Below are 25549 nucleotides of genomic sequence, written 5' to 3'. Positions count from 1 at the left end.
ATTTAATCAAGCTTTCGTGCTATTAACACAGAACATAGAGTGTGATCTGTAACAAAAAGAAATATACAAGCTAAAAATCTTTAATGGAGGCTAAAAAGCTTGTCCTTATCTTTAGTAAACAAATGATTTTGATACAGAATCAGCTTTTAGAACATCTAATGTAAGTTTCCTTTTGCAGTCTACAGTTAAAAATATTAATATACACAGTGTTCCTTTCCCGCCTATTTCTAGGCAGTTGTCTGAAGGAGCAGCTGCTACCTGAAGGCTGTCTTCAATTTTCACAGCCATTCATCATTCTCAAACCATCTTCTACATCATAAATCTGATTTTAAGTGCATCTTAAAAAAAACCCACACACATAATAGAACACTGCAAGGACAATATCACACAAAATCACCCCAAGCCCCATCTGTTCAAGTGTTGCTGAATTTTGGAAGAATGACAAAAATAAGATCTCCAAAGTAAGAGTAAACCAAGGTGACTATAGACTCTAATTTTACTTTACTCTTTTTCCTATCATAGCAATCATCTTCCCCTACATCAGAAAGAGATAAGACAAAAACTGAATTATATGCTGAAAGCTCCTGTAGCTCAAGTGTATCACATTCACAGTGTGCTTAGTTATCAAAGGCTGAATAGTTCTTGTACAAAGTATTCCCAGAAAATACAGCAATTTCATAAATCAATCAGGAGCAGATTCCAAGTTAAGAAAAAAACATAGAAAAAGAGAATTCCAGAAGGCTTTTCCCCACCTTGTGGCCCAGTGAAGTGGAGTAGAATTTAAATCTCCTCCAAGCTGATCAACGATAGCACCTTTTGATATATAGTATCTGGAATAACAAAAATAGTAAACATTATTGCTTGTCTTGGATAAAAATATAAAGGACACACAGTAAACGTGTGATGTTATGCAAAACAGGCAGTTGCAGAAGATCAGAACCTTTCCTTGCCTTCATATAACCTTCATTTTAAGAGGTCATGCATATACATTCAATTCTTTGCCTTTTTGATGTGGGTTGGGAGAGTAGGGATGCTTCCTACTGTGTTTTAAACATGCTGCTATTTCCTAGTTTGGTTCTAAGGTAAAAAAATAATTGCTCTCTATATATTAGTACAAACTGTCCTACCCCAAAAGTACTTAATCAAATGGATTCTTCGAAAATATTTAGGTGTTGCTACATTAAAAAGAATTCTGAATTAAGAAGAATACGCTGCTAGAAGACTAGCATACTTAGAAAATTTTAGCTGAAATGGCAAAATTATATACAATTCAACTTGCAGCATGTATCATGACTGGAATGGCCCTGCTGAAGTCACTGTTCCAAGAGCTCACACTTAAGTTACGTGTTTAGCCAAATACTAAGTTTTTTGCATACTTCTCAATTGTTGTTAATCAAAGGACAAAAGCACCTGAGTATTTAAAAAGTACTTCTACATGACGGGCTAAAACCTATTTTTCCCTCAAGTACATTCATAAAAAGACGAGCTACCTGTTGGAACAAAACAAGTGACCCATATTTAACTGAAGCAATTCATATTCATAGTCATTTATACTATTTCTGTGAACTGTTTTCCTTGCTGTTTTTTATGGCACACTGAACTGACAATATTATTTTTCCTTTGTGGAAAAAAAAAAACCCAAACAAAAAAAACCCCGCACATCTTACAAATAAATTAATGTTTTTAAGAAAAAGGCCTTCCCAGAAGGAAGAACTTCCCAGTTCTTCATTCACTCCTGTATAAGCCAATAGAAAAAAAAGTTATTACTAACCTTTGAAAAGTACTATCTAGCTATAGATTCCTAAGTGCTTGCACATTTCAAGTACCTATGCCTGAAGACTTTTTGCTTTCAAAATACCTGTCAGGTACATATGAATGGTGCTTTCCCATCCACACAAACTGTCCTTCAAACCCTCAGCATTTAGTTTTTGGCACCTCAATTTCCTCTAAGTGTTTCAAGACATGGCAAGAAGAAGGGCAACAAACAGAACAATTTGAAAAACATTAAGTAACTACCTTCTTTTTCTTTAGTGCTTATTTATTCACAGACTGAAACTTCAAAGACAGCCCAAAAGTTACCTTTAGGAACAGAAACTGAAAAATGCATTAGCTAACCAAGTCCGCACTAAAAAAGTCTAAAGGAGAAGTCCTTTTATACAGTTGCTTTAGAGCCATCAGAGACATTGAAGTACTTCACCAGACTTGCCAAAGCCGTACAAACTCTGGTTTGTATGACAAACAAGATACGCTCTGATTGACGCGGGGCAGTCCACTCCACTGTTCTCTAACACCAAAAGAACAAAATTGCAACATCTCTCTGCTGAAGTTAAGCTTTTGGATTTCTCAATGAGAATAATGAAAGATTTTGTGAAAGTCTTGATCCTGTGTAGGTGAAAAGACAAGGCACATATAAGGTAGATGGACAAGGTGGTTTTGTAATTGTGAAGCGAAGTCTCAACTACCAAAGAACAAATTTGAAAAAAGACACTGAGAAGCTATTTAGTTCACCTTGGGAAGCAGTTGTCTAGATAAAAGACAGCACAGAGAAATTCACAGCCAAAGCTTGGATCCATCTCTCTGATGTGACAGCCACTCACGGGGAGGTGAACATTAAACAGATTGTCTTCATTCAAATACTGGTCCCCGCATAAACACAGAATATGTTCAGATTCTACTGAGCAGCAGCACTGCTTACTGGTTAGTATGTTTTATTTAGAAGGAAGAACTTGCAGTTTGACAACTGGGAAAAGACAAGGCAGCAATCTCCTGCCAGATGGCACGTTGAAATAACATTTTATGTTTCCTTAAGGGTGTTCTCAGACTAAGTTGAGATTTATCGCTGCATTTCAGTTTCAGAGCACATAAATGGTGAGATTTTTCTGCAAAATCAGACTGAGAACTTAATCTCCTTGTCTAGGTAGATCTTGCAGAAGCAATCCCGTGCTTGGTAAGAATGTCCCTGGAGAAAGGAGGAACCAGGCGATGGTGCTCACAATGAGTCATGTAAGCTTCCACGCTAGAAGATGCCCAATATGCAAGTCCTAGTTAAGCAATCTACTTACATTCAAAGCAAGCAGATGTGATAAGAGGTCGTCTTAAGAAGAAAATACTTCCACTGATCTCCACATGAGGATCACTAAGCCTTTACCATTTGAAAACTGCCCCAGCTTGAATTCAGTGCTTGTGGAATCAAAGTGCAGGCAGTCACTGTTGCTAGAAGGAGGAAAAGTAGAAGAGAAATCCTTGTCTAGAGGAAGTTTGACACAGGCAATGGGGAAATGCAGTCAGTAGGCAACTGTAGAGATAAAAGGCCGCTTTTTGCATTTTTACAAAATTGAGTTGAAGACAGACCAACAGATCAGTGTCATGACGAAAAGTGAATTACATTGTGTCTGACACTCATCCCTAATCCTACAGAAATAAGAAAAGGTTCTGTATTTTTCCTTATAAAATAGCAATGGGCTTCACTGGTATCTGTGTTGAATCTCAAGTCTCACAATAGACAGGATGAGGAAATACTAAAAACAAGAGAAGTCTAAAACAAGAGAAGTGGAAATACTAAAAACAAGAGAAGTCTAATTCTAAGCCTTCATTCTCCACAGATAAGCTGCTGAGCTACTTCACTGGGAAGACCTTAAATAGTCAATACCCAGTAAGCAAGACAATGAGATAGAACCATAGAATCATTGAGGTTGGAAAAGACTTTTAAGATCATTAAGCCCAACCACTAACCTAGCACTGCCAAGTCCACCACTGAACTATGGCCCTAAGCAGGCTGCTTACACTTCATCTCTATCTCTGTGATACCAAGCTCACCAGAAAACGCATTTAATGCAAATATCCATTGCACATAATGAACACAAACAGTGGACACTTGGGAAAGATGTGATAGGATCAAACAAAAAGAAAAACACAGAATAATTTCATTCTAAGGAAATAGAACAATCCAGTGACTCACAAAAGAGTGAGAGAGTGCACGATACGCTGGGTGATATAAACTAAAATCAATCAAGGCCCTCTAAAGACAGAGGAACTTGGAGTGCAAGAACTGCATCAAGAGGAATGAATTTCATATGCAGTTGAACACATTAGGAGTCACATGCACTCTAGTAAACAGCAGGAAGAAAATCCAATGCAGTAGTAGAGACACATCAAGAAGGGACAAAAGCTTTGACATATTCTTGAGGAAAAAGAAAGAATTATACACATTAGATTTAAGAACATTCAATTGTGAGGGCTTATACTAAAATAACTTTAAAGGGATATGTCTGGTACAATTAATGTTACATTGAATTAAAATTCTCAGAACAAGTTTCCAGCACTCAAATGTAAGTGGAGAGATCTCCCTAACATATAATAAAGACCTAACTGGAAATTCAGACAGAGATTTAAGCACAGACTTCCATCTATCTGAATCTGACATTATGATTTTGAATCACCTCTATGTCCAATATAACTGCTATAGCAGGAAACTGTTAGCAACATGCTTGGAGGGGAAATAAATGGTAAAATACAACACAGAATACTCACACGAGAAAGTATTTCTTTCACAAATTTAGCTTCAAAAGAGGACTAACAACAGGGAATTTAAAATTTGTCCTGATTTTACTCTGTGAATGACAGAAGGTCCCCTAAAATTTTGGGGGGCTTTTTTTTTTTAAAGAAAAAGCTGTAGAATGCATAAAATGCTAGTGAACTAAAGCATTAAGTCATAATCACACAGGTAGGTTCACTGCACTGCGAAGCTAATGCATATACTATACATAAGTTAATAGAGAAACATTATCCACAATACAGGCCTATTTTCTCAAATGCCTCATGTCATACTGATGTTCTTAGATTATGATAGTTGTCTCAACGCCATTCACTTTTCAGACCTTATAAAGACATATCAAATGAGACAGAATATCTGTAATACAAATATGTCTTCCAACAGCTCAAATAAGATGAATAATTCATTGCATATAATTCATTACGCATTCAATATGGATAGAAAAGTGATCTCAAAAGATAATGCTTTCAGATGCTGTACCTTTCTTAAAGAAAAACAGCTGTCTGAAGAATTTTACACATTTCCATTATTTCACATCAAGTTGCAAGGAAAACAGAATGAAAAGGAAGAAAACAACGGGGTCTAAAATGTACTCTCACATAAAAGATTACTTAGGTAAACCAGGGTCCTGAATCACTTTTGCAAGAGGCTCTCCTCCAGGGTGTCAGAAAGCACATTGATCTTATAATGAAAGGAAGACACCAAATGCAGAATTATGGTGTCCGTGATAAGCTTCTACCCACAAACAAAAAAACCTGTTGTGCTATCTATTGCATATAATAAAAAAAAAAATATTTCCAAAACACTGAATTATTTCACAGAATCATTTAGTTTGGAAGGGACCTTTAGAGATCATCTGGTCTAATCATCCTTGATCAAAGCATCTAGATCACGTTGTCCAGGAGCAGTTGGGTTCTGAATGTCTCTAAGGATGGAGAGTTCACTGGGAAACTTGTGCCAATGCTCAGTCACCCGCACAGTAAAATAGGTGTTTTCTGATGTTCAGATGGAATTTCACATGTTTTAATTTGTGCTCTCTGCCTCTTATCTTGCCCCTGTACAGTACTGAGAAAAGTCTGGCTCTGTCCTTTACTCCCTCCCATCAGGTATTTATATACATTGATAAGATTCCAGATATTACATTACCAGGTATCCCAGGTACTTATATACATTGACAAGATCCTCTTTGAGGATCTTAATATACATTGACAAGATAAACTTTTTCTTCTCTAGACTAACAAGTCCAAGCTCTTGCAGCTGCTCCTTATGTCACCTTTCAGTCCCTTAATCATCTTTATGTCCCTGCACTGGACTCACCCAGGTAAGCCCGTATCTTTCTTGCAAAGGGGAACCAACAACTTCACACAGATGTTCAGCTTCAACAGTTGAGTAAAGTGGAAGGATGACCTCCCTCAAAATGCTGGCAATGTTTTTCTTAATGAGGCCCAGTACATCATTGATGTTTTTTGCTGCAAGGCTGCATTGCTGGTTCACAGTCAGCTTCCTGTCTACCAGGACACCAAGGTCCCTCCCATCAGATCTAAACCTTTATCTATCTTTATCTTCAACCACCCCGATACCTGTTGGATGGACAACACAGCAGGGCGTATGCAATCCAGGAGGTTCCTGGAATGCGTTGATCACTTCCTTCTCCAAGTGACAGAGGAGCCAATGAGGAGAGGCACCATGCTGGACCTTGTTCTCACCAACAAGGAGGAGCTGGTGGGGAATGTGAAGCTCAAGGGCAGCCTTGGCTGCAGTGACCATGAGATGGTGGAGTTCAAGATTCTTAGGGCAATGAGGAGAGTGCACAGCAAGCTCACTACCCTGGACTTCAGGAGAGCAGACTTTTGCCTCTTCAAGAATCTGATTGATAGAGTACCATGGGATAAAGCCCTGGAGGGAAGAGGGGCCCAAGAAAGCTGATTAATATTCAAGGATCATCTTCAAGCTCAGGAGTGCTGCATTCAAACAAAGAGGAAGTCAGGCAAAAACTCCAGGAGGCCTGAATGGATGAACAAGGAGCTCCTGGACAAACTCAAACAGAAAAAGGATGCCTACAGAGGGTGGAAGCAAGGACGGGCAGCCTGGGAGGTATACAGAGATATTGTCCGAGCAGCCAGGGATCAGCTTAGGAAAGCTAATGCCCTGATAGAGTTAAATCTGGCCAGGGACATCAAGAGTGACAAGAAAAGCTTCTACAGGTGCATCAGTGATAAAATGAAGACTAGGGAAATACGAGCCCTCTCCGGAAGGAAATGGGAGACCTGGTCACCTGAGGTACTCAATGATTTTTTTGCCTCAGTCTTCACCAGGAAGGGCTTTAGCTACACTGCCCAACTCACAGAATGTAAAGGCAGGGACAGGAAGAATGAGGCACAGCCCACTATAGGAGATCAGGTTTGAGAATGTCTGAGGAACCTGAAGGTGCACAAGTCCATGGGATGAAATACATCTGCAGGTCCTAAGGGAACTGGCTGATGAAGTTGCTAAGCCACTATCCACGATATTCGAAAAGTTGTGGCAGTCCAGTGAAATTCCCACCAACAGGAAAAGAGGAAACATAACCCTCATTTTCAAAAACGGAAAACTGGAAGACCCAGGAACAACAGGCAGTCAGTCTCACCTAAGATCACAGACCAGATCCTCCTGGAAACTATGCTAAGGCATATGGAAAATAAGGAGGTGATTCGTGACAGTCAACATGGCTTCACTAAAGGTAAATCATGCCTGACAAATCTGGTGGCCCTCTACAACAGAGTTATAGCGTTGGTGGATAACAGGAAAGCAACAAACACCATCTACCTGGACTTTTGCAAAGCATTTGACACTGTCCCACGCGACACCCTTGTCTCTAATTTGGAGAGATACGGATTTGATGGATGGGCCACTCAGTGGATAAGGAACTGCCTGGACGGTTGCACTCAAAGAGTTGCGGTCAATGGCTCCATGTCCAAGTGGCAAGCAGTGATGAGTGCTGTTCATCAGGGGTCAGTATTGGGACCAGCGATGTTTAACATCTTTGTTTGTCATTTTTTGATTCTATCTATTTAACCTTATCTATTTACCTATCTTTATCTAATTAACTTTCTTTTACAAGATCTGCATCAGGGCACAGAAAGTCCGGATGTCCTTGTTAAAAACAAGATGAGAAATGGGAACTTGAGTTCTTCTAGAAACTCAAGACCTCGTCTGAAGAAGGTGCTGGTGATGGACATACATAGAGAGAATGTTCTTAAATGAAGTTGTTATGCATTTTTTTGTTATGTGAAGTACACACATTCATTAATAAGAGCTGTTTCAAAAAGTGACCTGATGGAAGATGTGCAGTTTATGTCAAATATTCTAGAAACCTGCTGATTCGATAATGTTTTGTGTATATAGATTTCATTGCACTACTTAATTCATTGTTTTGTTATTGGTAGAGAAAAAAACCCAAACATTCTATATACACTCATGATTTGTAAAACAGCGTGTACTAAGAACTTTGGTATTTAATTTCTCCATGTTCTGAAAGATAATAATAGGTTTTAAAACATAGTCTCAAGTGTTACACTCCAGATTTTATAAACTGAAAAGCAAAAAAAAATACCCTGAATCCCATAACTCCCACTATTAAAGATTGCTACTACTTGAAAGGAGAGGTGCTGCAATGTTATCTGTTGTAACGGCTGTGTTTTTAAAATACAAAGAAGTTATCTAAGTTAGAACTTCTTGAAAGGCTGAATGAAGTAGAAATTGCCCCTTGCATCATATTAATCTTGCTTATTGAAAAACATTCACTACCACCTACCATCAGATTTCCCCTCCTCAAAAAAGAAATTTGGCATTTCAACAAGTATACCACAGTATAAAGAAACTGCATGTGCAGCTGAACAGCTGTTCCACAGGTTTATCTCATCTGAGAAGCATCTGAGCTTGACTTCTGGATGCTTAATAAGTTTTATTTCTGCTAACTGTGTCATCAAAACATTTCTACCAAAATGCAAATTAGGTCTTTTGATTACTCCCCCCACCCCTAAATTTCAAAATTAAAAATTGAGTTTTTAAGAGAATTCAGATTTTTTTTTAACAACTTAAAAAGAGAAATCAACATTTTTAAGGACATGATTGGTTTATGTTTAACTCAAAGTGCAATACGTACTTCACCAGATCTATCCTGTTGTTGATTGCAGCCCAGTGGAGAAGTGTTACGTTTTCTTTGTCTGGTTGTCGTACATCATAACCTGCTTCCACCAACTCTCTACATCGTTCGTATATTCCATACCTTGAAGAAGAAAACAAGATTTTCCAAAGTTGTTACCTTGGATAAAAATGCATTCAGCAAACACTATGCTTATGGTCACAAGACAAAAGCTTCAACAGAAGAGAAATGAAGCAGAAACTTTACTTTCTGTTTCTACATGATTACAGATCTCATGCAACAAGAAGTTTCCACTGGCAGAAGTTATACTAACCAGTTCAAGATTTTACAGAAAACTTGTTTCCACAGCTAACTATACAGTAGAGCAAGGCAAAATATAGACAAGTATTAAACTGAGTATAAATAAAACTCTTTTCTTCCCAGGGACTCTACTAAATTTGTTTCTTCCACCTCTGTTCTCCTTCCTTTCCATCTCTTGAAGACCAAAAGAGCTTAGCCAAATAATTTGACAGTATCTTCCTAAAATTCTGGTAAGATCATCAGATCAACTACAAACACTATCAGAGGTCAAACACTTCCCAATTTTCTTGTCAGATAACAAACAAATAGCAACTTGTCTAATATAAGTTAATACCATCTACTTTTTAATAACACTTCAAAATTCTATACTTTAATGAAATAACTAATTTCATATTAAAGATGACTAATACATTCTGAGCTACCTTCCTTTGAAAAAATTCTGCATACATTTTCAAAGTTGAAACAATTCATAAAGCATAAAAATCACTTAGGCATCTAATGTAGGACTAACTCCAACATTAAATAAAGTTTGCCTTGATACCTACACTGTTTCACCGCCTATTTTTAGTGACAATAAAAGAAATGCAGAAAGGCACGTAAAGATTACATTTCAATGTCAAGACAGGGATTTCTCAAGTCTCAAGGTGGAGACTGATGTGTGGGCAAACCTTGAAATCAAGATCAATGCCTCGTGACACCCGACTTCTGCTAGAGCAGAACGTTAACAGCCTCTCAAAGTTGGAATTTAAGTAAGTTTTCCTTATGCTGCTCCTGTGTTCTAGTTTCTGGAGAAAAGACAGCCTTAGACAACTTAAGGCTCCTTTGCTCCACTTGATCAGCTTGCGTAACCGATGCCAAGACCTTTTTTCCAGGGTAGTTATCATTCTTGCTTTTTCTTTCCTGTCTTTGAGGATACTCAATCTGGACAGTGCTCCCATAGCGAAGCCTCAAGTGACTCAAATCAACAAAGCTCAGGAATGCTTTCCAAGTCTATCACAGGCTTGAAGCACATAAATTAGTTGGATGCTATTAAAAAAGAAGTACTAGACATAACAGCCTACTTAGATCATGTTGTTTTCAATTTCTTAGGAAAGTTGCACTAGAAATTATGAAAAATGCTAGAAATTGCTGTCATACCCATAATCTTTCCAAGCATTAAAAAAGATCAGAACAAAGACTATTGTGTGCAGTACATATGATTGGCAACAAGCCTATAAAATTTGGTCTCTCGGACTGAGTAAAAAAGCAGCAATCATGAATAATTTTGACGACAAAGTTTCATTTTTAATCAGTCGGGGGTGGGGAGGAGGAGAGAAGAGGTTTGCTTTACAAAGACTTAAAAACATGCAACCAACTAGACAAGATACACATACTCAGACACACATAACTGCCAGGAAAACTGATAAGGTTCTAAGTCTGGCCAATCTTGACGCACACTATCTTCGAAGTCCCAGTCTAGATCAGCAGTGTGGCCTGACGAATGCTTGTTTAAATGACTTAACAGGTACTGTTCCGGACTTCCCCCCACCCCCAGCTGAAAGGGCCACTGAAACAGGTTAGGACTACTAAAGGCAGGTCAGCCAAGAACGAGGAGTGAGAAGAGACACAGAAGAGATGGAGGAAAGGAGGACTTTTGAAAGCAAGACAGCAAATTCTGAACTTAGTGCAGTACAGTGTCACACTAGCACATTACAGTATCTGGAGGTAACCTGGGAAGTGATTCATACAGAATAGCAAAACACCCTTTTGTTGACAAGCTGTTCTACTCCAGTCAGCTGTTACGACAACCCTTCCTACTATAGACAAGCCTGCTGCCTTTGGTTAAAACAAGTAACTAAAGTCATAATGTAAGAAATTATTGACCTACAGCCTTGCTATTACGTTTAACAGTCACCAGTGCAAAAAATTGTACTGCCTAAGGTTGAGTTCAGCTGACCCTCATCCTGCTTAAATAAATACTACTACACAATAAGGAGGAATTATGTTAATAAAATATTCTAAGTTATTGGAAAGATACGAAGAAGCCAAGAACAAAATAATGCTAACTTCTATAAAGTCTAATAGGCAATCATATAAACATTTCATGCAACGGATTAGGATTTTCCTTACACGTACTGGTTTTGGCTGGGATCAAGTTGATTTTCTCTGTAGTAGCTCCTATGGGGCTATGTTTTAGATTTGTGACCAAACCAGTGTTGATAACACAACAATATTTTAGCTGCTGCTGAGCAGTGCTTACACAACATCAAGCAAGGCCTTTTCTGTTCCTCACACTGCCCACCAGTGAGAAGGCGGGGGGTGTGCGAGAATCTGAGAGTGGACACATCTGGGACAGCTGACCCCAACTGAGCAAAGAGACATCCTGTTTCACTTGACACTGTGCTCAGCAATAAAAGCTGGAGGAAAGAGGAGGAAGGGGGACATTTGGAGTTATGGTGTTTGTCTTCCCAAGTAACTGTGAGGTGTGACGGAGCCCTGCTGTCCTGAAGATGGCTGAATACCTGCTTGCCGATAGGAAGTAGCGAATGAATTCTTTATTTTGTTTTGCTTGCACGTAGAGCTTTCGTTTTCCCTACTAAACTGTCTTTATCTCAACCCATGACCTTTCACTTTCACCCTTCTGATTCATTTCCCCATGCCACCAAAGGGGAGTGAGCAAGCAGCTGTGTGGGGCTCAGCTGCCTACCAACAGTAAACCACAAAATTACTATTGGTCAGTTATGGTAAAACACACAAATGATTTAGATGAGCGTTCTACCAAGTTAACTACACAACACAAAATGGACCTCCTTGAAAGTAACCTCTCATACCTGCTCAAGTTTTTGTTAGACCATGCTACCAAGATAGGTATAACCAAGCAGCACTGTCAGTCTTTGGGGGAGTGGGACAGGGGGATAATTGTTCTTTGGTGTTTGAGGAGGAGCGGTTGGGGGTTTTTTAATTTTATTTAAAGCAAATCTCTAGTCTTGCAGAAAATGCAATGCTGCTTTCTGAAGAATTTTGCTCAAGAGATATGTAAATGAAGGAGAGCTGTAGTAAGCATGTGAATCAACTGTGCAGCGTCAAGGCAGAACACTGTCACCAATGCCCCTGCAGAAGCCGTGATACAGAATTTTAAATCACAGAATCACAGAATTTTCAGAGTTGGAAAGGACCTCTAGAGATCATCTAGTCCAACTCCCCTGCTAAAGCAGGATTGCCCAGAGCACATTACTCAGGACTGCATCCAGGCGGGTTTTGAAAATCTCCAGAGAAGGAGACTCCACAACCTCCCTGGGCAGCCTGTGCCAGTGCTCTGGCACCCAAACCGTAAAGAAGTTTTTTCGTGTGTTGGAACGGAACTTCCTATGTTCCAACTTGTGCCCATTGCCCCTCGTCCTGTCACTAGGAACCACCGAGAAGAGTGTGGCTCCATCCTCCTTCAACCCACCCTTTAGATATTTGTAAGTAGTAATAAGGTCTCCCTTCAGCCTTCTCTTCTCCAGGCTAAAGAGTCCCAGCTCTCTCAGCCTTTCCTTGTAAGGCAGATGCTCCAATCCCTCAATCATCTTGGCTGCCCTTCGCTGGACTCTCTCCAGTAGTTCCCTGTCCCTCTTGAACTGGGGAGCCCAAAAGTGGACACAGTATTCCAGTTGTGGCCTCACCAGTGCTGAGTAGAGGGGGAGAATGACCTCCCTCAACCTACTAGACACACTCTTCCCTATGCAGCCCAGGATTCCATTGGCCTTTTTGCCAAAAGTATAAATAAAATACGATGCTCTAATTACGCTCCTCCACTGATGCTTACAAATACCACCCCCTAGAATTCACCAATACACTGCTGTGAGGCCATGGGCAAAGACAACTGCATGTGTTCAGACACAACAGGCAGTAGTAGGGATAGACCCCCTCTCCAGGCTTAGCATCATAGACTTCCCCTCCTCTCCACTGCAAGGCAAACTGCAAGTCACAGGTACTTCCTACCACTCAGCCACAAAAAAAATCATGAAGTTCTGCAATACATCAGAAGAGCTTTCCCAGGAAAACAAAATGCTTTCCAAAAGTTAAACTGAGAATGAGGTATATGGCAATTTTTTATTTAAGTCACCATTGGTTTGTCTGTTCCTAGCAATTTATTTTGGCATCTTGAACTCAATCATAACTGATTACAAAAGATGTAACACACAAGGTATAATTTAATAACTCTTCAATTTATTCAATTGTCACAAGAGGACTTAAGGATCTAGACAGACAAAATCTGCCTGGCAAAAAAAGGTTAGGAATTTACAACAATTTGCTCCTCTTCCTGGAAACAGCTGGCTCTCTACAATTAAATAAAACACTGGAACTGACGCAGTCATGGTTTCTTGAGCTCTGTCCTAGAAACGCAGCATTCTTCTCTCACATACTACCTACAGTCTTCTTCCATCAATTTGCTGCAGCTGACTTCACCTTGACTTCTCCAAAGGTTCATGATGCACTGTTAGGTTACAAAATGAGAAAGTTACCTATTTCAGACAGCATAATCGTGCTCATAATGTTGTTATAAAGGGCTCTATGCCCTTCAAGAAAGAGGAACGTGGGAAGAGATTCTAATTCTCACAAGAGATTGACGTATTAACCTAACAAATTTTCAGCATCTGGGTGAATTCTAGAGGGTGACGCTACAAACATCAATATGGAGTATAATTAAAGCATACTATTGAGCTTGCCTTGTTCTGAAATAAATGGGACTACTTCTTCCAGGGCAAAAATACCACTGTGCAAGTGGTATTTTACTATCAGTCTCTAAGCCTTTTCGGTAACTAACCTCTAACAATGTATTTGTCATCGCAGGTTAAAAATAGCCTTAATTTAATAGTTTCAAAAATAGTATTCTAGACACCTTTTGCATTTTAAATATGTAATTAATTTTTTAATCTTTTGTCTGTAAGCACATTGACTCTTGGAAATAGACACTGCCAGCTTTGCTGCATGATTAACATAAAATTTGGCCACGATACTAGAAAGGAATCTCTCTTCAGTGAGCACATCACCATGCCAACAACCAGCAGGTAAGCCAGGAGCTCACTCCCTCATCTTCCTATCATTATAACTCATATCAAAGCTGTTTCAACTGGAAATGCAATTAGTAGAAAAATTACCTTTTTTATCTTTTGAAGTCTCATTCCCATGAATGATGGTGGTTAAATACTAACAAAGCTTTTCATACATTCTCATGTTTTTTGTGTTAAACAGTAAAGACGGTTTTGTTTTCAACAGCACAAGGATAACTCAAGAGCTGCCTAATGAACCCTTAACAGTGATGTTGAGAGACAAGAGAAATTCAGCTCTTGCTTATGTTCCAAAGCCTGAAACTGCCTAGACAGTTGTGGCTATACTATTAGTGTGGCTAAAGGAATCCCACCCTTCCATGTGAACTTCAGGTACATTTCACTGTCAGCAATATAATTGAGCTCCATGGGCACCAATGACCAGGCATAAAGAATGTGTACCTATGTCATGGTCTGCCCACCCTCTCCTGTGAATAGCTGAACAAAGACAGCAGTAATTGCCACTTTGGCCAGCCCTCAGCAATTTGATTTATCCCATATGTATCATATTTTTCTTATCAGACACCCTATGAATGAAGGGAAAAAGTGATGAAAAAAGCATGTTCTCAAATGTATCCAACAATTTTTTTTTCCTGAACAAGATTCAGCATATTTCATATTTCATGCTGCACTACTTCACAACACACACAACTTCATTTTGAATGATCTCAGTGAATAAAACTAACAGAAAAGTTAATCTTGCAATAATGAAACCCTAACACTTGAGCACAAGGAATCAATCTTCCAGAGGTCACAGAAGCACTCATTACTATCATTAACATTTAATACCCATGGTCATAATGGTTGTTTAACATACTTTCAGCATTGCTGAAATTTGCTAGAGTTCACTAAAAGCAGAAAGTGCTTATTCACTCTCAAGAGAACTGAAAATCACGACACAAGGATTAATGTGCCTCAGATTTTGTTCTCCTAGTCATAACCCATGATATACTTCTCTACCTGTGAACATTAGCTACTTTTCACTAGTTTCACAGCTTTAAAGATTTAAAAACAAAACAAAGGCAGCAATTTTAAGTTATTATGTTAACACAGTACCCTTCCCAAGAGTTTATATTCAAAGTTATGACTCCAGCCTTGGATGACACTGGGCTACTGGTGCTAGAAGAGATGGAAACAGACACACCCAACATACCTCCACGAAGTTTCACTTTTAAATCACTTAAGACTTTTTTTTTTTTTAAACAACACTCCATTCCTTTGTACCTCCAGTGAGAGCCCAAAATATCAGAGGAACAAAAACAGTGCACAGCCCACCCTCTGATTTTGTAGACACAGAAGAAATTCAAAGACTTTCTATGCAGTTATAAGTGAAGTACTTATTAAGCATTAGTATGCAATGTTCCTCCATTGCAATAGCAAAGGCAAGAATGGACGATTTTTTTACTACTGCTTTGAAAACAGATTTTCACATACATACTAGTGGGCTGCTTCTGCTGTCAGAAACACAGTGGAAACTTTATATGAACCAAACAATTTTGCTGTACCTGAATACAAGATGCCAAGAGATCACACACATATTGTAACATCTGCAAGATGAAGGGCTAAGACACTACTACTTTTAATGCTACCTAGATGCCCTTGGACATGTTTATAAGAAAGCCAGTGAAAAATGTCCTCTATATCAATAGATATTAAAACCAAACACTATGATTTTTACTCCAGCACAAGTTTCTGCAAAATAAACACAGACACAGACTATTTTTAGTATAAAGCCCACCTAGGCTACCACATCTGTGGGAGAATTTATCAGAAACATAATGGGAAAAATTAGAAATACTGATAAACTCTGTGCAATGAGAATATAGCTAAATTGCTCTTTTCTATACAAAGTCCTAATTTGATTGTAAGAGGCTATTACATTTGTAGCTCACAGTGTATGAGAATGTTAATCTAGTAAGTGTCCAATCTATGGACTAAGAAGGCCTGGGTCAGGACACGGTTTAGAAGTGGGCCTGGTAGAGTTAGATAATGGTTGGACTTGATTATCTTAAAGGTCTTTTCCAGCTATAATGATTCTATGACTCTAAGGTAAAATGTACAAACAGTTCAACAAGATACGAAACAACAAATACTTCTGGAAAAACGTGTGGAACTTGCAAGCTCTTATTTTCCCTTCACTGAAAAACATAAGAGCAAATGCATTATTTCCCTAAAATTGTTTTATTTCTCTGTAATCAAGTGCCAATAAACTGAACATTTCAAAATAGAACTCTACAGTCAAAGAGCACATATGAAATACAGATGAGTTTTAAACTTTTTCCATCCCATTTTTCATCATTATCATCTTTATAGAGTTTAAGGTACTATGTTCCCCATTTTTGTGTATGTTGCAACAATAATACAACTAATTACTTTCACAGGAGAAACTTTTAACAATGCAGCACATCAAATATTGTAAGAACAACAATTTTTATGAAAAAAATTAAATGACTGACTAGCTACTTACATGACGTGACTAGAATCATAGAATGGTTTAGGTAGGAAGGGACCTTAAAGACCATCTAGTTCCAACCCCTCTGCCATGGGCAGGGGGGACACCTCCCACTAGGCCAGGTTACTAAAAGCCCCATCCAACCTGGCCTTGAACACCTCTAGGGATGGAATACTGATAAACTCTGTGCAATGAGAATATAGCTAAATTGCTCTTTTCTATACAAAGTCCTAATTTGATTGTAAGAGGCTATTACATTTGTAGCTCACAGTGTATGAGAATGTTAATCTAGTAAGTGTCCAATCTATGGACTAAGAAGGCCTGGGTCAGGACACGGTTTAGAAGTGGGCCTGGTAGAGTTAGATAATGGTTGGACTTGATTATCTTAAAGGTCTTTTCCAGCTATAATGATTCTATGACTCTAAGGTAAAATGTACAGATTTAGAAGATTTAGATTAGATATCAGGAAGAAATTCTTTACTATGAGGGTGGTGAGACACTGAACAGGTTGCCCAGAGATGGGCATCTGGATGCCCCATCCCTGGAAGTGTTCAAGGCCAGGTTGGATGGGGCCTTGAGTAACCTGGTTTAGTAGAAAGTGTCCCTGCCCATGGCAGGGGTTGGAACTAGATGATCTTTGAGGCCCCTTCCAACTCTAACCAGTCTATGATTCTATGATTATTATAATTATCAGACCATTCTCAAGACCAACAGAATTTCATTTAACTAATGGTAAGCACCCAGCTACCATTTGACTGTATGACTAAAAAAAAACCTGTTATATTCTCTAGGTGAAGTTCTGAAGTGTTCTGAAAAAACAAACAAACAAACAAAAAACTGTGCTGCCAATTCCATGCTGAATGCTACATGCCTGGACTTGGGAAAAAATAAACAAAAACACCCAAACTAAGAGACTGGAAATAATTCTTATTCTATTTTGCTATGTTTTGCTTGAACTTACTAAACTGCCTGGGGAAGGGAGTTCTGGGATACAGACAAGCGGCCCTTTTTTATGGAACTTTTTGTGGCATCTTTCTTACAGAACTAAAGTAAACAAAGTCAGCAGATATTTTAATCTAAGTGATTATTGATTTTTGAGGACAAGTGGTAGAGGATAAGATCATCTATTTTTTATATATATAAAAGAGAGGTTATATTGGTACAAAAACGAATACATTATTTTAATAGGAACTGTATATCTTTTTAATAACAGAATTAACATATTAGCAGCATTATTCATTTTATTGCAAGTCTTATGATATTTGGTGAGTTTATTTTCTGCCTTAAATTTCAGAGATTTTTTCCTTTAAGACAGCTGTTTTTTTATAACATGGCCTTCAAATCCTAGTAAATACTTAAAAATAAAGGCGAGTTCTCCCTCTAGTTGGGGAAGCGTTGTCTGGATACCAACACCTGATGATATACCAATGCTGACAGTCCCCCTTCCCTCTGATAATAACTATTAGGGCTATGATACGAAACTATCGTCCTCTTTGGTGAGATGTCATCATCTCTGTAAATCACATTTCGCCATGACTCGGAAGGAACATAACAAGTAACTCGCAGCCCTGTTGATGCTTGTTTGAGAAAAGCAGAAAAGAGTTGTAACAACTCAGCTGAAAGCATACATCAGCCTAAATTTGAGGGCTAATGAGGACAAATGTGTTTTAGAGTTTCAAACATGCAATGAGCATATAAGAAGGGAAGCAGGTAACCTGTAAAGGCCCTTCTGCTGTCATATTACCATGCTTCTAAGAAGCAGCTACTTTGATGCTATGCCAATATTTTCATTTCTAAAAATCCCCTAATATTAGGATTATAGGCTCTAGTACTGCTATTAAAGCATTTAGAGCAACAATTGCAGAATCAGTCAACATCTATTTCAGGAAGTTCAACTCCTCAAAATTCAAAACAAAAAGTGAGGGAAAGTGCATACTTCCTAAACCTAAATGGGGCCCGTGTCACATGCAGAGCTGTAAAGCTGCTTTCAGTAGGAAGAGATGCCTTTCAGGAAAAAAAGGAAAGAAAAATTTTCTTTTGAGAAGGCGGCAGCAAATAGCTCAGCAAGATACGTAATAGTTTAAGCATTAAAATTAAAAATACAAGAAAAATAAAAATCTTAGGAAACTCTATCACATCAGCTCACTGAAGAAAAGTGACAGTGGTGGTGGTTTCTGAATGGTTAACAATAGCAAGCCAAAAAGTAGCGTCATGACAATTCTTCAGAAGTCTTGTGAGTTAGTATGTACTACTAGACTGTATAGAAGACAAATTTGTATCGTTTATCTGCATTAAGAATGCAATTACTAAATTTGTACACAGTTTACTCCTACAATCCTTTCTCAGCAATAAACTCAATTTCATAGCAGCACTGAAACTGCAGAATCAGAGACAATAAAGGAAGTTACACAGAGACTCGTTCCTCATAATCTAGACATGATGCCAACAAATCAAGGAAATCCTCATGTTTGCATATCAATGTTGCCCACTTACCTCTTAATCATCACCTACAGAAAATAAACATCAGTACTAACAGGAAGAAAACCCTACATTCTCTTTCAACAATCTGTCCAGCAACCACCTATATTTACAACTCCCCATAATTTCTCTTGTGTATTTTCATACAATGCTCAAAAATTTGTCTTAACAGTAATTTTGTAGAGCTCACTTCTGAAATCTTCAACTACCGTATCTACAAATACAGTTCACCTTCCACTTTATGCAAACAAAAAATCCATTTTACTCTTTTTTAACTACTACAGATGCAGACAAATTTAACAGTCAAAAATAAACTTACTGTGTGGCTTTGACAATGTCCCAAGTGCTGTAATCATCAATGTGGCTTTTCCGTCCAAGAGATTCACTATATCCATGGTTGTAATGGCTTTGAGGCTTTATTTCCTAAAATAAGACAAACTTGCTATTAGAACACTAAAATCAGCATTACTGAAGTTCCTCATAAAAAAAAAAAAAAAAATCTATAAGCAAAACTAAAAACAGTACCTAGTTCGATATGCTATAAAATGACCTAAATCTGAGGGTGGTAAGCTGACTGGTCACATTTCTACATTTTGCAAAGCAAGCCACTGTATTCCCTGGCATAGATTTCAAACACTTTCCAGAAAACACCACGCATAATAGCGGAGTTCTGCCAAATCCCACGCTGGGTTATTTTTATAGAATTTTAACAAAAAGTAACTGCATTTTTTTTTGTTTGTTGGTTTTTAATAAATGTGATATAGCATAGCTTAAAAAAAAGCTATTGGCCATAAACTGATAAAGTCTCACTCTGCTACTACAAATAAATGTTATACTTCAAACAGCATAATCAAATGCCTTCTAGAAAATAAATAACTGGGAATGATTAATACCAATGACTAGAACCTACTGATACTTTATTGATTCTTCAACTCCAGACCCAGCTTCAGAAGTGATCTATGTATGTTTAACCTATGGGTCTCAGGAACAAATGACATGACCATGACATGTTCTTCACCAGATACAGCTCCCTACAAACTTAATTCTTTTGATGAAGGGCAACACTTCAACCCTTAATGCTTCCCTTGGTAGAATTTATATTAAAACACTGTATTGACAGATCACTAGGGCAGAAACATACCATTTTTCTTTACAAATTGTATGCATGTGAAAGTCAGCTTAGCAAGTTGAAATTGAATGTTGAATTTTATACAGCTTCTAGACAATTTTCCATTTGTTACAAATACTATAGCTGACTATAGCTGTGTATCAACCTAGAATTCAGCATAGCCACATAAAGAGTGTGAGAACTGCAACAGCGAAGCAAAAAAGCAGCAAGTTCTCTGAAAGTTCTAAAAATGCATTTCAATTTATTTTATTAAAATATGTTATTTACTCTTACTCAGTGTTCCCCAACACACAGTTCCATGAGCAGAAACTTTGCTTGTTTAATCTGTACCTGGAAACACTTTTGAACACCTTATGAAAGGTGTTTAATTAAGATTCCAACTTCCACTTAAGGATATCCTGAGTCAAGACAACCATGATATAATACACCTAAACTTAACAAGGATTTGCAGTCACAAATTCCCACCGCCTTCTCTCCCAAGAGGCATATGCTGGCCTGTTAGCTTAAGTGACTAAGAGACATATTAGGGCTAGGGAGACTTCCTATTGCCAAGACCAGCACGTCTCCCCATTTCTCACGTTCTCTCAGCTGTGCAATAATTTCTGCAGAAGGTGCTGTTGGTCACAATGAGAAGCAACTTCTTACTGTGTCCAGTTGTGGCTAGTCAGCCAAAGTGTTTTCCAGCTTCCTGTAATAACATTAACCAGCTCTCCATTGACTGCTCTGGGAGTTCAAGTAACCTCCCCTCTGACTCTTAATCTGGATCTTACTCATCTCAGCTGTATAAACACAATGCCTTCCTGATAACTGGATGCTGGTAATCCAATCAGTCATTAAAAATTTTTCCTCATTAAAGTTATTTCAAAGGTATCCTTACCCTGAAATTATTACATGCATTATCTATCTCTTTTAGAGAGGTAAAAAAGAAGATTTAAATCTGGAAACCACATTTTAAATACCTGTTTCCAGATGTCAACATACCGAAGCAGAAGTCTAAAAACTTATACCAGTTATAACCTCAGAGTAAACTATCAAGAAGGTAGTCTAGTTGCAAATCCTAAAACTCTCAGTATAAATTTCAAAACTAACTTCAGTTGAGCATGTCTGTATTTGTTACATACAACATACTTATTTCAGACAAGAAAAAAAATGAAATGAAGAAAAATTCTAATGCATTAGGTACATTTTATAGTACTAAATTGTAGTAAATTATCTTTTATATAGTTAGAACATTTATGACATTTTATACATTAAAAAATCTTCAAGAAATTCAAGTGTTTCGAGCTTTAAAACCATAACATAGCAACACTGAGAACTAGTGCAGCAAGTCTTCATTTTCAAAGTAGATTTATTCTTATGCATACTTTTTTCAGAAAAATAAATTTTTCAATTTCACGCAGTACGTAAATGATCAGCAGAGTATGTCTTTTCTTGACCACAATGTTAATTTGTGGCATTCAATTTTTCTTTCAAAGCCTGAAAACCTGACTATATCTACCAGTTAGGCATTGCCAGCCCAGCAGGAAGGCTGCTCTGTTGTGATCCCTACAGAAGAGACAACCTGAAAGTGCATGACAGCAGATGCCCTGTTACAAATAGCATGTTACAACCAATTCTTTATCCACAAACACAAGTTCACTTCATATTTTGAAGGCAGCAACAGCTTAACCAAACCTTTTCTCCCCCGAGATGCTAGATTAGCCAGAGTGTTATCTGGAGCAAAGACACTAGAAAAGATACCAGAGAACATAACAATTGCGGGGGGAGAATAGTAAAAGATAAGAGAAGGCTAAATTCATTATCTTGTCCCACATGATTTTTTCTTTTCCATCACATTAGAAAAAAAGCAGGATCTATACCATCTCTGTTGACCTATTATTATACCACACAATCGCAGCAGGATTTTACATATGAAACTGTAATGCTCAGACCCTGAAAAGCTAACGGTTAAGTCAAGTAGGCAGAGGCCAGAACAAAAGAAATTCAGTCTTGGAGCACCTTGATGAGGAGATAATAGTTCCAGCTACTGGAAGAGGGAAAAAACTCTCTTCATGCTACCTAACAATTTTTAAAAGCAACCTGAGAAACTTGGGTTATTTTTCAGGCAGATGTTAATTTACCAGGGAACACTATTTCTCTTCAGCTACATTTTCCTGACCACTTCAAGCACACAAACCAGGCTTCTGTTCCCTTGAGCCCGCACTAGCCAGTCAAGAGAGCTGCTCATTTACAAGCAGCGTAAATTCGTGTCAGCCTAAAGTGACCATGAAACCACAGCCTTATGATACTAATGCTTTCACAGAAAGGTTTATGGGAATACGGCAAAATCTTAAGTATTAGCTATTAACCGTGTAAATTCAAAAAAAGTGAGAGATGATATTCCTCAGCCCCTCCTACAGCTTGTGTACTACTTTTACTAAGGACTTGAAGGTAATAACAGTACCCCTTAACTTTTCATCTCCTTTTTTACTGATAGCATCTCTGAACTACCCTTTCCATGCTGAAACGCTCAAATTTTGTTATATTAATGCAAAATAGCCAGAGTGATTAAAAAGTTTGACTTGAGGAGATGGCAAGTATGACTGCTTAACACAAAATGAGTAAGCAAGAAACAGTTCTCTCCATTTCCCCCACTACATACATTAGCAGTTACAATCTATTTATTTAATATAAAGACTCGCCACAAATGTAAACTTAAAGTAAATCCTATGTTTCCCAATTTACTAAGAGAGTTGAGTTTGTATTTTACATTTAAGAACAGCATAAACAATACCTAAATGCTGAAAGGTATATGAACATCACAGCCTCCAACATCATACAACAGAGTCTTCTAACCACAGTATGAACTGCAGAAAATAGGATGACTTTACATTTGCATGAAAAGAAGATGCAAACACTGCTCATTTTAGAAGTAAATAATTTATGACAAATTCCAGGAAAGCATATCAAATCTGAATCCTCACCCACACAGTCACTTCTCTGCAGCCTGGACACAGATTCCCAAGCTTAGAGTAAAAATTTATCACTTTGTATTATCTACGCAACTTAACAGTTGCATGTTGGCTCGTAGTAGCACGCTGGCTACTATCAGTGCCATTCTCCAGGATATAACTCTTACCTGGTATTTTAAGTGCGTAGTTTATGACTGCAGAATAACTTTTGGATTCCTAAGTCAACAAGCTGCCAGGAATCAAGATAAAAAGAGAACCTGGATTTTGTGAATCACAGTAATACTTGATTCACCTGGTGATAGGCGATTTGGACCAAGTCACTGCAAACAACGCTGTTACACACTATGCTTGGCTGACTAGGCAAAATATAAGAGAGGCAAGGAAGCAGCTAGGAACAGAAAAGAGCCTCTTCATTCCTAAAGAATTTTTTTCAGGGTTCCAAAAATCCTGTGCAGGGCTATGGCACAGTACCATAAATGTAGAAAAAGAGTTTCTCCTAGTTATTCTAGAAAGAACGATTTAGAAAGAAATCATGAAAGACTAACATTAAGGGGGTCTAATATGGGTCTGCACCATTGTAGCTGGGAAATTTACCAGTAAACAGAAAATCGATTGATAGCCTGAAGTAGGAGACCATTATAAGACCTTCAACAAGTGAATCCAAAACAGATATCTGCTCAAGGTGTTATCTCAGAGTCCACTGAACACGGCTAACAAACACTTTCCTTGAACCTTAAGCTTTTGATTTTGCAGTCCCTATCAGCCTTAGGCTTTTCAGAAAACAATTTGGGTATTTATGTCTCTGCTTACAAAGCCTACTAGTTTCATTAAACATTGACTTGGCAGGAAGCTAAAATTGTTGTTTTCAACACAATTAACCTTCCCAGATGTCTTGGCTTGTGATATACCAATATCTAGTCAACAGAACTCAACTGCTGGCTACCTCTCCTTTTACAAAGGCTTTATATACACCGGGGGGGGAGGGGGGGGACAGAAATAATCAAATTTCAAATGACTTCAGCTGAACTACTACAACCTTACACCTGACATATATTTGGTCCTATCAATACAGTGACTTCAAACTGAACTGCAAAGCTTTCCTTAGCTAGTTATTCAATGCACAGCTCTGGATCTCCAAAGCACATCCTTAAAAATCACAAGGAAGTTCAAATTATGTCCTTTTTAAGGGGAAAAAAAAAAAAAAAAAAGGTTCTGTAATTGAAAATTGTAATTTCTAATACTACAATACAGAAAAATAAATGTTTTGTGAAGCATCTGTTGCTCAAATGACAGAGGAGTAAATGTAAATTCTTCCTCGTATCTAGACAGCCAGTGGTCAAGTTCTGCCATGTGTCCCTAGTTATTTGGAAACTAAGAATCAGAAAACCAGAGTGTGGCGATTGTTTCACTTGCCTACACTACATTGTTGCAAACATAACCTGAAAGTAGATAAGATCTTCAACTGCCACTATGGTAAGTAATTCCTCAGTCTCAAGGACTGCAACAGTATATTTAAAACATTAAGTTTGCAACAAGGACTCAGCAGTAAGACAACATTTAAAAGCGAAAAAGCTAAGCCTAAATATGCAAGGATTTAGACTCAGTCACTTAATAAAACTTGTATAGGTACCAAAATGCCTCATAAACCCACACATGCTTGCACATATTCACTTGTTATAAACTATGTAAAAGACTTGGCTTAGAACAAAACCACGCCAAAGCTTAAGGACTGGCAAACGCTTCACCTTTCCACCACCTTCTCTGGCAAGCTCTGTATTTTTAAATGTTTAGCATAACAATTTAAAAGACACTTACTTAAAAAACTGCGGATATTAAACACCATCTCTCTCTATACACATTGTTACCAAATACAATGGCTTCAACGCAGCCACAACCATCAAATGCTGCCATAATAGGCGCCGGCACGGCTCTACGTCAGCAGCGGGCGACCTGAACGCAGCAGCCTGTGCCCAGGCATCACACATCCCGTTCAGCCCCGGCAGGACCCACTACAGCCGTGTCACATCAGGGCTGAGTTTGCCCAGCGTTAGTCATTCTGCATCAGCAGCTAAGCTAGAAAGAAATCACAAGTATGACATTCAGACAGCATCTATTTTTGGAGTTTAACAGCAGATTAAAACACACAAAGTACAGATTACTTCCTCCAACCTGTTGGAAAGAAGAGAAAGCTCTGCGTAAAAATCCAATACTGATCTAGATTACTTGCCCACCATTATTAAAAGAACAGCAATAAGCATTAAAAAAGTGAAAAATAATGATTTATATCATGTTTACATCATGCCTTTCACAGAACTTTGTGTATTGCCAGTTTCATTGCCACCATTTGGCCTTGAAGTTCTCACCTAAAATAGGAAAGAATGAATCTCCTATAAATTCATATGCCCTCACACAAATTTTAGGAAAATAGTTAAAGTTGTTGAGACTACTATGATTTTCTTAAACATGACAGA

The 25549-nt window shown here is 38.1% G+C and overlaps 1 protein-coding gene across 1 annotated transcript in view; it reads right to left on the bottom strand.

The window, feature by feature from the left end:
* Nucleotides 1-19417, bottom strand: part of ZDHHC17 (zinc finger, DHHC-type containing 17) — a 61725-nt gene extending 42308 nt beyond the window's left edge. Inside the window, exons 1-3 of the mRNA XM_009879739.1 lie at nt 19318-19417; nt 8697-8819; nt 753-830 (exon numbers count right to left, since the gene is read on the bottom strand). The gene's annotated coding sequence lies outside the window, so the exon portion shown is untranslated. The remainder of the gene's footprint in view (nt 1-752; nt 831-8696; nt 8820-19317) is intronic.
* Between the last annotated feature and the right edge of the window lie 6132 nt (nt 19418-25549).

Source organism: Charadrius vociferus, unplaced genomic scaffold, assembly GCF_000708025.1.
Source record: "Charadrius vociferus isolate BGI_N301 unplaced genomic scaffold, ASM70802v2 scaffold90, whole genome shotgun sequence".
Classification (NCBI taxonomy): Eukaryota; Metazoa; Chordata; class Aves; order Charadriiformes; family Charadriidae; genus Charadrius; species Charadrius vociferus.
The sequence above is the reverse complement of the archived record's forward strand: the minus strand, read 5'-3'. Positions and strand labels throughout refer to the sequence as shown.